General features: G+C 43.3%; 2 non-coding genes across 2 annotated transcripts; both read right to left on the bottom strand.

Moving 5' to 3' along the window:
* Nucleotides 1-4,561: 4,561 nt before the first annotated feature.
* Nucleotides 4,562-4,634, bottom strand: trnav-aac (transfer RNA valine (anticodon AAC)). The gene has a single exon. It is a non-coding gene; the product is annotated as a tRNA-Val (tRNA).
* Nucleotides 4,635-5,233: 599 nt separating this feature from the next.
* On the bottom strand, nucleotides 5,234-5,306 carry trnav-aac (transfer RNA valine (anticodon AAC)). The gene has a single exon. It is a non-coding gene; the product is annotated as a tRNA-Val (tRNA).
* Nucleotides 5,307-13,776: the final 8,470 nt, after the last annotated feature.

Genomic DNA, 13,776 nt, shown 5'->3' with positions numbered 1-13,776 from the left:
GGCAATATTTAGTTTGATCACAATAACTCCGTTTTTTAACCCCCTCAGCAGCGGCCCTCTGTACCTTATGCTCGGAAAAACAGAACGCTGAGAGACAAATCCTTAAGCAATCTTTACATCGGATGGTAGGGGCCAAACCCTTACGACATTGCGGATTGAAACAGACGTTACAGTAACCGTCACATCGGTGCTTAAGCTTATCATTGAAGGCCTTATAACACCAATGACAAACATACGAACAACCCAAAAAAGCCGTCAAACTCTTTATTCCAAAGTAATGACTATCACTTAGGAAGAGAAACAGTGTCTGTGTATGGGTTTCAGGATGTGTCTGAAATTTCACAAATACTTCCTTTACCTCACAACGGTACCACACAACAATTTTTAAAGACAACAACTCCTCAAACTTGGTGATGTCTGAAAAGGCAACCATCTGTTGAGAGTTTAAGCCGGCCATCTGATGAAGCATTAAAGCTTCTTGCAGAGCTTGGGGTTCAGGCATGTCGGGGGTGAGTAGTTTTATTAAACTGTAAGCAAAACAGAGCTTATTGTCCCCACTGGAACTCACCACTAATTGCCTGAGCTTGGTCCTAATTATGTCGTTCTTCAAGCATTTCGACAGTCTTCTAAGCGCCCCACCCTCAGGGTTACGAACCACATTCATTACCAGAGACAGACTTTCATCAGCTAAGATGGCTGCGTTACTTTGCAATAACGCTTCGATTTTAGCCAGACGTCTAAATTATCTCCACTCAGCATTACAGATAGGTTGCTAAACAAATCATCCCCTCTGAGTTCTAACTGTACAACATCTCGAGGTCTGACCCTTTCAGCAACCTGTTCAAGCATTTTCTGCAAGGCCTCGTGTATGTTGACAAATATTTCTGCATAATTGTCACAATTTAAAAGTTCTGCAAAATTAAAACGCTGAATCATTTCAAAATTGTTATAGGCCGGTCTATCTATAATCACGGGATCACTGGTACTCTTGGACACATCATCATTTTGAACAAAGCCTTCACCCCCTACATTCTCACAGAGCATGTCCTCCACAGCCTTATCAGTCTCAGAATCCTCCACATTCCGAACACCCCCACTGCTGACATCTACAAAACCCCCTTTTTGAGGAGGCTCATTTAAAGCCTGTAAAAGTCCTTCAAAGATATCCAACCGGTTAATGTCAAGACCCTCCTCTATAGTGATGGCTGCTTCTGCCGCCATCCTGTGTTCTAATTGTCTCAAATCATTTATAATAGGGGCAGAATTTGGTCGGGGTAGCTCCTCCAAAGCCTCCACCATTTCAAACAAATCGGGGTGAACTAGGGGGTGAACCTCTATAAGCGCTACCGGTGGGAGGTGGTTATTTAGATCATTGAACATCTGTAACAGGTCGGGGTTCACCGGTAAGTCTGTTAATTCACATTCTATCGGTGGTAATTGGGGGTTATTTAAATAATTTATCATTTGTAATAGTTCCAGGTTCATTGGGACATCAGAGGAGTTCACAACAGGGCCGGGGATGTTCTCTCGGGAAGGTCTTTTTGGGGCCCTAGCTTGTTCATAATCCTTTAGTTTGTGAGTTCTTTTACCAAGTCAGGACATTTTTTAATTTATTTTTTATTTTTCCAACAACCCACAATAGTAAGGCGTTTTGTGTCTATTAAAACATTAAATACGGTACAATTCGTTAGTAAGGGTATTAATAAGGGTGTTTTGGCTCTCTATCACCAGGTTTTGCCCCACTAACACAAGTCTTTGATTTTGTAACAAAGTATGTAGCAACTCATGCCGACCTTCAGGATGTAGCTCCGGGGGCTGGTGGCCTGGCTCAGCTTCAAAGGATGGTCGCTCCGGTAAATCTCGGTCGAAGGAGGCAGGGAGCGAGCGTATACTCATGGACGGAGACCAAGAAGGCCTTTGCGGTGACACCCTGGCCAAGCGCGGGGTACTGTTCCGCGTTTCTGTAGCCAAGAAACGGGTCTGGGGGGACGATGTTGAAACCAGGCCGTCGTTGGGTGGTGTGTCAGCCCTGACTGACGGCGACCCCTGAGGTTGTTGGATGCCTGTATTTGTTCCGCCCGACAATGCGGCGGGCTGAATCTGGGGTGTTGAATTACCCCCAGAAGGCTGTGGCCTGAGTAGATGTTGGGGGGTCTCCAAGACCACCGTGGGGGATCCTCTCGGTGATCTCACCGGGAAAGATGTTTGATCCCACTTAGACGGGGTAATTGTCCTCAATAGCTCATTCACAGAATGACTATCCCAAGAGTCTTGGGAAGAATAAAAATATACATTACATTTACATCTTTAAACGGCGACAGAAATCAAACTTAAAACAACATGTCCAGGACATTCAAAACCTTTAGCTTTTTTAGACCTTTGAAAATAGCCTTAGACATTCACTACGACGCCTTATTATTTACAGACAATATATTTATTAGGACTTGATAATAAATTTAAAACAGAGAAGCCGCTGTAAATAAACTGTTTCTTAAATGTTTCTTTAAAAACTGTAATATTGTTAATAAAACACACACACACACAACAACATTTCATTTTTAAACGAACCTTCCAAGTGTAAACGCTTCCTGATCCCGGGACTTCCTGTTTCACAAACGTTTTCACGATCTGTTTAAATATTAAATACAATGAACACCTTCAAGCCTTTTCCTACAACCACTTTAAAACAGAAGTATAATAGCGGGAGATAAGCCAAACAACTTACTAAACCCTTTCGGACGGCTTTACTTCCTAACCAGACGGTACGGCAATCGGTCATTTCTAAACACGTTCCCCAGAAACAAGCCTAGACCTGTCCGGACTTCTAAAGATCTTTCCCAGAACCCCCCGCCCTACAGGAAACGGTCACCCATCGCTTAAATATTAGCCCTCAACGGGCAAACAAAGCCCTTTTAAAAACATTAAAGTTTGAAAGATCTTACTTACCTCCACAGAATAATCGTTTCTTATGTTTTTCGGCTGGTTTAGCTTTTTGCACCGCTGTGAAGGTAAGAGACATGTTTAACCTTTAACCACACCGCTTTATAAAAAGCTTTAACCTCTTACAGGCTGCAGATATATACTCACAGCTATCAGATACCGGGGCTGACGGCCTTTCAGATTCTTGAAAGGTTACGGTTCTCGAAGGTAAAACGAAACAAGCCCTCGATGTGGAAGGCCTTTCGTTGTCTCGAACCACGTTTCTTAATACTGTTAGACAGGATAATTTTTTTAAATTAACAAAACTGGACTCAAACATCTTACAGAAACGTTATACAAACAAACAGGGGTTTAGTTCTTACCCGGTCGGCAGACAGCCTGTCTAGGGACAACCACTTCTCTTGGTCGATCCTCGGAGACATTAATCACAGGCCTTTCGATAGTTTCTGTGTAATTAAAGAGACCGGCATTAATATATATTAAAACGTTTTCATAACTCTAATGAGCCGCTTCAAAACCACACACACCCATGCATAAGAACCCATGAGCGCAAACACAAAAATCTTACCGTCGTTGTTCCAGATGATCTCCTCAGCGTTGGGAATTAACTCCTGTTGACTGGCTGAAAAATAATTTTACAGAACTTAAAACAGATGTTATAGCCTTATTTACAATACATGCACACAACACGCTCTGAGTCAATGAAAATAATCTGAAGACTTGCCTAAAAACTCGTTTAAATCGAATCGCTGATGTTGTTTCCGGACATTGTTGATCTTTAGTCTTAAATCGAAAGGTCAGTGTGAGTCTGTCGAGCTGAAGACCAGACCTTCATACTTATACTGATGGCCACATGCCGGATCTGCTTGGAAGGCATTGTTCTGGTCTGGCCTTTGTGCCACCCTGTTACCAATTAACATATCAAAACCAACCAATAAAATGACACTGCATCAAATTTCAAATAGAAACCAAGATGGAGACGATCTCTCTCCTCTCTACTCTAAACTTTTATTAGAACCTTTTGGTCTCTCAAAAAAACATTTTTAAGCATCAAGACCTATAGTCAACAACCACTAAGAATATTTCAGGCCTTTATAAGCGCTAAAAAACAACCTGAGCCTAGAAAATAACTATAAAGATCAAAAATAACTAGCGCTTTTACAGTGATTTTTTTATTTATTTTTTATAGCGATGTTTTGTTTGGTATTAAACAAGTCACAAACTACTCAGAACAGCGTTTATCCCCGCAAAAGAGATATTTGGGTTTATTTTACAAAGCTTATAAATTATATAGGTTAAAAGTATTCTGAATGTTTTGATATCACACGCCATACCTACTGTTGTCTTCTACACCTTACGGTAGCAACAAATCTAACTACTGCTTTACTTTAACAATAATAATGACGGCGACCACGATGACAACAAGAACAACAACAACAACATCATCATCATCATCATCATCAGATTTTAATTAAAAGTGGCTACACCAGCGTTTACAATTTCAACCTGTCGACGGACGGACGCTCTGAGTGCATCGATTGCGGGCACTCCAATGAAGAAAAGACACCCACCGCCTCCGGGGAACCACGAGGGCAAGCATGACGAAAAGGGCACAGTAGGCTGTTTCCGCCCGGTTTCGAACCGGGGACCTTTCGCGCGTTGGGCGAACGTGATAACCGCTACACTACGGAAACTGACACCGCTGCCTCTTGCTTCAAATGGTTACCGTTAAAGCCTGCTGGTAAAACGGGCTCAGGTGATTCAGGTCGGCTAGGCTGTGAGATGTCGTCTGAAGTGCGGCGAAAGGATGCCATTTTCACTGACCTGTTTGGCATTGCTAAAGGGCACATCAGGACACTTTGGAAACTCTTTCAAAGGAAGAACGCCCTGAGCTATGACAAGACTTACACTTACCCCAACAAGGTGATGCTCAATGGCTTGTTCAAACAGCTGCTGCTTGTCTTGTGCCACCATCAGACAATCACAGAGCTATTGTGCCTTCTGCACCTTACGGTAGCAACAAATCTAACTACTGCTTTACTTTAACAATAATAATGACGGCGACCACGATGACAACAAGAACAACAACAAGAACAACAACAACAACATCATCATCATCATCATCATCAGATTTTAATTAAAAGTGGCTACACCAGCGTTTACAATTTCAACCTGTCGACGGACGGACGCTCTGAGAGCACCGATTTCGGGCACTCCAATGAAGAAAAGCTACCCACCGCCTCCGGGGAACCACAAGGGCAAACAGGATGAAATGGACCGGCCCACAGCAGGCTGTTTCCGCCCGGTTTCGAACCGGGGACCTTTCGCGTGTTAGGCGAACGTGATAACCGCTACACTACGGAAACTGACACCGCCACGTCTTGCTTCAAACGGTTACCGTTGAAGCCTGCTGGTAAAACGGGCTCACGCATTTCAGGTCGGCTAGACTGTGAGATGGCGTCTGAAGTGCCGCGAAAGGATGCCATTTTCACAGACCTGTTTGGCATTGCTAAAGGGCACATCAGGACACTTTGGAAACTCTTTCAAAGGCAGGTCGCCCTGCGCTTTAAAAGGGATCCCAGCTATGTTGGAGTGGAGCTTTTTGCTTTGGGAGAGAAGGAGGGTACGTTGGAACCTTTTGAGACGGTAATTGAATACTCTTATGAGGACTGGTTGAAGGTGATGGCCTGGAGAGATCTGGGGCTTGTGGATAAGACTCTAGAAGGCTTGCAAGAGGGTCCAAGAGAATGCGAAATGGAGTCTCCGACTCAGGGTTTTGAAAGGTGTGAATGGGAAAGCTTGCAGAACTACGGTAGAGTGGTGAAGAGTCTATCTCAAACTACAGATCGTAAGGTTTTGTTTAGCAGTACCCTGATTACAAACCCTATTGAAGGGGGTGTGGAGGATCCAGAAAAACAGGTTACTGAAATTATGTTTGACGCCGTGGACTGGCCGTTCTTGAAAGAGGTCATAAACTGTATAAATGATGGTTTTGACATCTTGACCAAATGTTCGCAACTGGATTTGGTTAGAAGGAGAATATGCTGGATTATGGATTATATATCCCCCTTGAATGACGACGACGATGATAAAACCGACGACGTGTGGGGTTTTGGAGGGGGGTCTGACGGCTCAGGGGCTACTCTCTTCTAAGAGGGCGGTGTGTCGTGACGTAGTGAAGAGATAGGATAAAAGGCGCAACAATTCATTCATGGTTTAAAATTAAAGAGAATGTCTTACCCGAAAGCTGCGGACGTCGACAGGCTCTACAGGCCTCTTCAAACCCGGGATCACCCCTGGTTCTATTCCCCAGATTTTGTATACACTCTGGAACCCTCTGACTGCGGTTACCCTCCAAGACCTCAGACCCCGGTCCCTCAGGACGAAACAACATGCGGTGCGATGGATGTCCAAATGAGTCTCGGGGATCCCCAGCCTCTGGAGCTCATGGAGGGCCTCGATTTTGCCGAACTGTCTACCGTCTGTGCGTCTCAGGAGGGGGTCAGTCCAATGGATGTAGAAACACCCCACAAACCACCAGGCGACCCAATGAGCATCGGACTGTCCCAGGGGCGTGATGAAGACGCAGGATTTATGCCCGGGGTATGTGACCAAGTAAGCAGAGTGGTTAAAAGCACCCTGGTGTATATTCTGAGTGCTCTCATCGACCGAGCTCTGAAAGAAGTCTGTCGGGGGTGTGAAGTGAATCACCCCAGTCAGTTGAGACACAGTTGTTTGTTTGAACCAGACCGTTACTATTTCCTGTTCTATTTCAACGTGTTTTACAGAAGACTGAACAAACCGTGGCTGAAACCGGCACTAATCAAGGCGCTGTCTTACTCCCACATACATGTCACTGCGGGACAAGTCCAGAAAATCATAGATGAGATTTTGCTGGAGCTGAAAAAGGAGCCGTTTATAATAGAGAAACTTGGGCAGCTGGTCAATGACCTGGATGAGCCGAGTAGAAAAACCGCTGGCAAGCTAAAAGCTTATTTCTTCAGTAAAGAAGTTAAAGCTGGGGGCAGCGACGAGGAATTCGACATCTACGCCACTGATTCAGACTCTGACCTGAACTAAGGGACTTTGAACATGGGGAATGTTCTGGACTGCTTCTGCAACTGGTTCTGTCATCAACACTCTGTAGCTAACCTGAGAGCGCTATTACACCATGTGCTTGACAGAAAAGTAGCCAACGCGAGCCTTTTCTCTACAGATTTAACCATCGATGAGGATCAACTTTCAAACCTGGAAAAGTGAATGGCTGCTGTAACAAAGACCGGGGGGTACGAACACTGGGATGAAGCGCTCAAGGGGGCCAAGAATGATATTAGGCCATATCATCAACATCTGTATGACCTTTTGCTGAGCATGTTTAATACACCTCTGTTTACTTTTAAAATAGGTCATATTGTTGTTTTATTTACATATGTAACTGAGGTGTGTGCCTACAAGATAAAGAAACAGGTATATTTGTTGATATAGATCAAGTAACCAATCATCTGATTTCTTTTTGTCTGGACCGTAGAAAAAATTGTTGTGTATGTTATACTTTTCTCAAATGTCTAAAAAGGGGTATCTGCTCTCCTGAAGTTGAATAAAAAACCTTGTATAAAAACTTTGCGCATAGTGTGGGTCTGTTTGGTTATTTGACAGAATGACTCGGCAAGCTCCCCAAATGCAGGAACTATACTACAACCCAGCCAAGATTGGGGGTTTGGCGGGTAAGAAGGGTTTTCAAAGAGGACTCGCTGAGGCCGGAGTGAAGGTTAATGATGTGGTTGTTTCAGAATGGTTACGGGAACAAGACGCCTATACCTTACATAAACCTCTCAGGATTAACTTTAAAAGAAACCGCGTATATGCAACTGACATAGACTCACAATGGCAAATGGATCTAGTCGATATGTCAAATTTATCAAAACATAACAATGGTCACAAATTGATGTTGATGTGTATCGATGTGTTATCAAAATATGCCTGGGCTCGCATTCTACATAAAAAAACAGGTCGGGCGGTGACAAGGGCCTTTGAGGATATATTGTCCCAGGGTCGATGTCCTAAAAAACTGCAGACTGATAAAGGAAAAGAGTTTCTCAACAGAGAATTTCAGAATCTACTGAAGAGACACAAAATACATCATTTCACCACCGGTAATGAGCTTAAGGCATTGGTAGTGGAGAGGTTTAACCGCACCATGAAGACCAAAATCTGGAGATATTTTACAGCGGTCAACACGTTCAAGTATTTTGATAAAGTTCAGGATTTTATCGATGCTTACAACCAAGGGTATCACACCAGTATTAAAATGAAGCCTATAGATGTTGATCAAAGTAATTCTTTTAAGGTCTATAAAGAATTATACGGACCATTTATTAAGAAGGGAAAAACTACTTATAAGTTCAACATCGGTGATGTGGTTCGCGTTTCAAAGCTAAGGAGTACTTTTGCCAAAGGTTATGAACAAACATTTTCTGACGAATATTTTACAGTTACCGAACAGTTGGCTTGAGACCCCCCCGTGTACCGGTTAAAAGACTATGACGGGGAGGATATAGAAGGAACGTTTTACGAAGCCGAGTTACAAAAAATGATTGTGGGTAAAGACAGTGTATACAGAGTTGAAAAGATATTAGCTGAAAAAACCCAGAACCGGAAAAAATACGTGTTGGTGAAATGGCTTGGATGGCCTGAAAAGTTCAATAGTTGGGTCCCGGAACAACAGGTTTGCGATATTCAATCCTTATAACAACATGCCCGCGGGTGTGTTGGGGGCATTACTCTCGATACTCAAGATGGAATCAGGAGGCTTCTACGTGACTCTACCCAGTAACGCCTCTCTCGATATATACCCTAAAAATGAAATATCCAGTTACACGGTACAATTTGGAAAATCTATAGATCTAAGGGGGTCGTGGGAAGTGGGGTTGGCGGAAATACAGTATCCTTACACTTGGGCTGTTTTACAAGATAAGGATGCCACCTTCGCCATTTTTGATGATGTTAAAATCAATGGATATTCACGATACAAGGAGGTTATTATGACAATGTGGATAAAATATTAGATGAGATTCATAAACAGTTCTCAGAAGGCACCCCCAACATCAAGCTATATTACAACCCTATTAAAAACAGAGTGTACAAGGTGTCAAAACCAGGTATTAGCATTCAAACCAGCGGCCAACTGGGGCGTATATTAGGGTTCTATTCTGACACAGAGAGCAGGTTCTCAGAAGTGGTGGGGCGGCTTTTACACTCTTTATGTGTATACGGATATCATAACCCACCAGAGGGTCGGGGATAGTTATGTCCCCCTTTTGAGAAATGTACTTATTAAAGGTAAAAGCAATGACATGGTCACAATTACTTATGACAAGCCACACTACGTACCAGTCTCAAAGACCCACTTTGACAACATCACGATCGAAGTCAAATCGGATCAGAATATCAACGTACCCTTCCGCTTCGGTAAAGTTATTGTCAAACTACATTTTCGACCCCTGAAACAGTGTGTACATTATTAAAATGGCTACCTCGAGGGGTTATGTAGATCCTAGCGCCTATGTGGATTATTACAAGATGCAAGCCGGGAACGGCTTGCCCGGTATTGTAGGAGCCCCCACAATGTATGGCGCCGGTCTAGGAGGACTCTTTCGTGGTCTCTTTAGAATGGCCGTACCCCTGCTTAAGAGAGGCTTTGCTATAGCCAGACCCCACTTGAAATCAGCGGCTAAAAATATTGTTAGTGACGTGTTCACCAATGTTATGAACCGGGCAGCTAGCCATGAGCATCAGGAGGGTTCGGGTCTCATGGTAATGGCGAGGAGGGGGGGTAAAAGAAGAAACAGCATGTGTCCACCAGGGCGACGAAGATCCGTGGCTAACAAAAAACGAAGAATCTCTCATTCTCCAACATATCGTGGAAATTTCAGACACGGCCCCTCTGGAGTTTTTTATAGCTGGCAATGGCGAGGATTATATTGATTTGAATAACACATTTATTTTAATGAACTGTAAAGTGACTGATGAGGATGGCGATGCAATCGAGAAGACGGCCAACGCTGGGGTCATCAATTACCCGGTGGCCACCATGTTTTCACAGGTGGATGTGACCCTGGGAGATCAGTTCATTAGTCAAAGCAGCAATACTTACCCCTATAGAGCCATGATGGAGTGTATCCTTAATTATAGTGAGGAGACCCTGAGCAAACAGTTCAGCCCCGGCCTTTTCTTCAAAGACATCCCGGAAGCTATGGACGACAAGGATCCAGAGGGACTCAATAAGGGTTTTCAAAAAAGAACAGCCTCTTCAACAGAAGGGAGGACCTTTGAGCTAATGGGGCATATCCATGCAGACATATTTTTCCAAGAAAAACTCATGCTCAACGGGGTAGACATTAAAATTAAAATGATCCGTAGTAAAAGTGCTTTTTGTCTGATGACCCCTGATACTGAAAAATATAAACTGACCATATTATTGGCCTCGCTGTTTGTGAAGAAAGTGTCCGTCTCCCCGGCGGTTAAACTAGGACACACGCAGGCGTTAATGACGGCAAACGCCAAGTACCCGATCGAAAGAGTCTATATGAAAGTCCACAGTATCCCCGCAGGGACACGGGTGATGAACCAGGAAAATCTGTTTCTAGGACAGCTCCCAAAACAGGTTATTATAGGTCTCGTGGATAATGATGCATTTACCGGGGTTTACAACAAGAACCCCTTTAACTTTAAACATTTTAACGCGGAATTTATAGCGTTGTACGTCGATGGTGTGCAGGTTCCATCCAGACCTTTTCAACCTGACTTTGAAAACGGCAATGCGGTTCGTGAATATTACAGTCTAGTACTGGCTACGGGTCGTCATCTCAAGGATCAAACTCTGCTGATCGATCGCCGGGAATACTGCAGCGGTTACACCCTGAACGGTTTCAACCTGACCCCTGATGAAGAGTGTGGACAACATTTTTCACTGATGAAGACGGGCAATATGCGTTTGGAGATGCGTTTCAAGCAGCCTCTACCACGCACTGTAAATATGGTCGTGTATGCTGTGTTTGACAACATTATTGAGGTGAATCAGAGGAGAAACGTTCTGTATGATTATTATTAAAATGAACACCAGAGAGCTCAACCACATCATGAATGCCCTGGCCGGCTCACGGAAACTGTTTCAAGGAGTCTACGCCTGCGATCAGCTGCCTAAATTTAAGATCAAGAATTTACCTGCAATGTACATAATCAACACACACCCTAAAAATATGCCCGGAGAACATTGGCTGGCTATTTATCTAAGGGAGGACCACCGTGGTGAATTTTTTGATTCCTATGGAAACCCCCCGGATTTCAGACCTTTCCCTCGGAAGATCAATAACTTTCTGCTCAACAACTGTCAAGAAACCATTTACAGCGGTCGTCAAGTACAAAGTCTTCAGACCTTCACTTGTGGTCAACACTGTGTGTTTTTCTTATATCATAGATCTAAAGGAAGGTCATACCCCGATATTATGGCCTTGTACAGTGAGGATTTAGGCCAAAATGATAAAAAAGTGGCAGAGTTTGTCAGTACACTGTGGACCCCCCCTTATAACACAATGACTTACGACCCTAGCCAGCCATGTATACAGATGGGGTGTTCTTGTGAGGATTTTAAAAGATGTCATGCGTGTTAAGGTGAAAAAATAATGAAAACAGCCTTTGAATCATTAGTTTAGTTTTTATTCAAAACAATTCTAATACAAAGCAGGGGTTATGTTATAAATAAATGTACAACATTTGAAAATAAAAAAAATTAAATAAAAAATTGTTTGTCGGGTCATTATTTACAGGGGAGACAAATAAAAACATGAGATTAATAAGCTTCCCAACGATGGATTGATCCTGAGGATGGTCGCTCAGCACGGTCAGAGTAATGAGATATCGGAGTCAGATCAGGCTCCACCTCTTTACACAGATGGAATTTTTGTCGCGTTTCCTGGTTAGGAACTGTGGATTGGGGCATGTTCAGACAGGCCATCGCCTGTAGGAAAGCATTCCAGCCTACAGGTCGGCGACTATCGGGTACCTTATTAGTGCTAGTGACACTCTTCAACAAATCAAACATGTGTGAACCTTTGATCAGTTGTCCTTTAAAAACAAATTCACCCTGTTCATTCCAAGCCGTTACCCGCGGTTTCTGAACCATTTTGTGCAGGATATATTCTGCATGTCTTTTGCTTCTGGCCGGCATGTTTCTCAAAACATCCGTTACAACATCTCCCTCTGAACTCTCAACAGGTTCGGTCACCGCAACATCTTTATCAACCGTACCCCCCGCATCAGCCCCAGAACCATTTTCTTGAGAGGCCATGGTTAAAGTTAAAATGTTTTGATCTTTTTCACCCTGTCTAACCAAATGGAGGTAGCGCTGTAACGTGTTGGTATACAACTGGGCTTTGGAATACTGATTTAAATCGGCCCTGGCCTGTATAGCTTTCATTTCAGAGTCCAGGTTGTTTTCGGCCGTTTGTCTAATGGGCTCTGGCCCGACAACATTTTTTCTCAGTTTCTCAAGCTGCTCCTGAGGGATCAAAAACATTTTCTGAGCATATTCCATTATTAACCCACTCTGGAAGCTAGAAGACTGGTTAGGAAAGGCACGGCTATGCTCAACAGCGGTCCTATAAAACCCCCGGTTTGATTAATCTTCTTTCTTTTTCTTTTAATAGAATACTTCTTATTAGCGATGATCTTGATAACCGCTTTTTGTTTTTTGAGTTTAGAATGTTGAGAAGGGGTTAGGGGTATATTACCACGTAAGATGTTAAAAGCTATTTCACACAGGGTCTCGATCAAATCCGAGGGGGCCCCTGCCAGCACAGCTTTCCTATGGCGCGGGCTCCCCTCAAATAACATTTGCAAAAGTGGCAGATTTCTTTTAATCCGAACAGACATTCTTATTTATTTCCTTTTCTTTAGCACATACACTGCCGGCCAATCGGGCGGGCACAAACCTGTTAGTCTTCTGGGGTTTGTGCTTTTAAGTCTGCAATCAAGTACCCGTAGGGTTTTTTGGTGGCATCCTCAAATGCCTCCAAAAAGAACTTGGTCTGGTTAGGGTACATTTGACGAGCCAAGACGGTGACCTGTAGTTTATCTCTGGGGTTTTTAAAAAGAATTATATAATTGGCATTTAAATTAATAGTGCGGCTTTTTTTACCTTGAAAAAATAGATTTTGAACTAAATAAATAATACTTAAATTCCTATGATGAGTGTACTTTGTGAAAGCTTTTTCCACTTCACTGTTGTCACCGGCCTGCTCCATCAGGTCATCAAGGATCACTAGATTAGTTTGACCGGGCGGGAACAAGTCATCGTCACACAACAAGGCGGGGAGACCTTGCACAAATTTCAGATTATTTTTTTTCGAAGCCAAATCATCGTAGAGAGGTTGCCAGCAAGAGTAACACCACACTATGTTGTCAAGAGCTTGGGACTTGGTTGCGTCCACATCTTCTATGATGTTCTTTATAAGATAGCTCTTCCCCGAATTGGAGGGACCAGCTATAATACAGGAGAAAGGGTGTTGAAGTCTGTTATCAAAACCACCGCTAATATCCATAAGGCAGAGTGGTATAATCAGTCTTCAACACTCTTTTATTGTACACCACCCTGAATCGTTTGTTTAGTGATCTATTTTCCAACGTGTACCCCTTTTTATTGCGATAGATCTGATTTCCGGCTGTAATAATCTCACGAGGAGGCGCGTCTTTCTCGGTTACAAAACTTTCTACCAGGGTCGTCAGAGACTTGATGTTAATGAGCTTGTTGTTACAATGGTTCAGAGTGAAACCCTTAAC

Source organism: Amia ocellicauda (assembly GCF_036373705.1).
Source record: "Amia ocellicauda isolate fAmiCal2 chromosome 11 unlocalized genomic scaffold, fAmiCal2.hap1 SUPER_11_unloc_4, whole genome shotgun sequence".
NCBI classification, from domain to species: domain Eukaryota; kingdom Metazoa; phylum Chordata; class Actinopteri; order Amiiformes; family Amiidae; genus Amia; species Amia ocellicauda.
This window is presented reverse-complemented; position numbering and strand designations above follow the sequence as displayed.